Here is a 1679-nt window from a genome sequence, read left to right on the forward strand (position 1 = left end):
CCTCTGCTCCGGCTGAGCAGCACTTGCCATTCCTTCCATGAATCCTAGGTTCCCACTCCAGGCGCTTGCTGTCCCCGCTCCCCTGCCAGGAGTGTGCCTGTCCCTGCCTTCACCTCTGTTTCACAGTCAGAAATGGACCCACCCTTCAAGGCTCAGCCTCAGCCCCCAGCCCCCGGCGCTCTCCGCTCTCCTCGCCTCCATGCGGCGCACAGCACCAGTTTGCCCCTCATTGCCCGGTCCCGTTCTTTTATGCGAGGGATGAGGAGACAGCACGTGGAGGGCAGGACCAGCCCCCCAGTCACCTGCCTGAGTCACCTTGGGAAAATCTTTCTACCTCTCAGAGCCTCAGTCCTTTGTCTGTGAAATGGGCGCACCAACTCATTTTGAAGGATTGGGTAAAACAGAGATACAACACAGAAGTTGGCACACGTTGATGCCTCCCACTCACCCCCAAAATGGGCCCCCTGGCCGCCACACAGGGTCTCACCCAGCCCACCCCGCCCAGCTCAGCTGCCCAGAACCTCGGGGACTGTCGAGTCACATTGGATCTAGAACCGGCTTTCCCTCCCCAGCCCTTTGCCTTTGGGAGGCTGGGTTTACAGAGAGCCCCCGGGGCACCTGGCCATGCCCTGCCCCAGGCCCGCAGGCCGCCAGCAGACCCACGCCAAGGCCCTCCGGCCCCCTGAGCCGGGCTGCACAGGAGACTCCAGCCAACTCTGCTGGCCTCACTCATGTCCCCAGCTGTGTTGAGGGCCCGGGACCCCTCCTGGCCCTTCCACTTCAGGCGAGTACTGGGCCCTCCTGGGCAGAGAAGGTGCCCCTGCCCCAGCGTCGAGGAGTTACCTGCTATTCCAGCTTCTTCCTCAGACGTCCATTCCGCGAGCTCTGGCCACTCAGGGGGCTCCCAGGGGGGCAGCTGGGTTCCGTGTGGTGGGAGGACAGGCAGGGCTCTAGGACGGGAATCCACAGCCGACACCGAGTCATCAACCAGACAGGATACAACCTGCCCCCTGGACAGATGGGAGCTGGGCCCTGGGCAGGCAGGCCACGCAGTGGTCAGTCACGTCCCAGAGAGGTCAGACACGGACAGAAGAGGGTCATCCTGGGGCAGGGACCGATCGGCTGCACAGGGATGGACAGACAGCAGGCAAGGGCTAGCCAGGCAGACAGGAGGCAGGCTGTCGGTTAGACTCAGGGAGAAGCATTTGAACCCCGAGCCCATCAGTCACTCGGCAGAGGGCCCCCAGCGGGTCCCTCAGAAGCAGCTGCCGACATCGCTGCCCCAGCGTGTGTGCAGGGTGGGGAGGAAGAGGAGGAAGAGGAGGATGTGGTGAGAGCTGCCCACTGCCCCGCCCACAGAGCAGCTGGCTCCTCCCCAGAGGGAGTGAGAAAGAGGTGGGAGGGTCCCAGCTCCCAGGGAGGGCAGGCAGGAGGGGTGTGTGGTGCCATGCTGGACAGGGAGGCCCCTGGTGGTCCTGAGAGTCCAATCTCAGCTCAGAGAGAAGACTAGGAGCCCAGGTCCCCGGGTGCAGCCATGGCAGCGGACCGATCGGCTGCACAGGGATGGACAGACAGCAGGCAAGGGCTAGCCAGGCAGACAGGAGGCAGGCTGTCGGTTAGACTCAGGGAGAAGCATTTGAACCCCGAGCCCATCAGTCACTCGGCAGAGGGCCCCCATC

The 1679-nt window shown here is 63.7% G+C and overlaps 1 protein-coding gene across 1 annotated transcript in view; it reads right to left on the reverse strand.

Annotated features, from left to right (window-relative positions):
• Positions 1-1285, reverse strand: part of IL21R (interleukin 21 receptor) — a 36209-nt gene extending 34924 nt beyond the window's left edge. The window contains exon 1 of the mRNA XM_005870406.2: positions 844-1285. The gene's annotated coding sequence lies outside the window, so the exon portion shown is untranslated. The remainder of the gene's footprint in view (positions 1-843) is intronic.
• Between the last annotated feature and the right edge of the window lie 394 nt (positions 1286-1679).

This window comes from Myotis brandtii, unplaced genomic scaffold, assembly GCF_000412655.1.
Source record: "Myotis brandtii unplaced genomic scaffold, ASM41265v1 scaffold317, whole genome shotgun sequence".
Classification (NCBI taxonomy): Eukaryota; Metazoa; Chordata; class Mammalia; order Chiroptera; family Vespertilionidae; genus Myotis; species Myotis brandtii.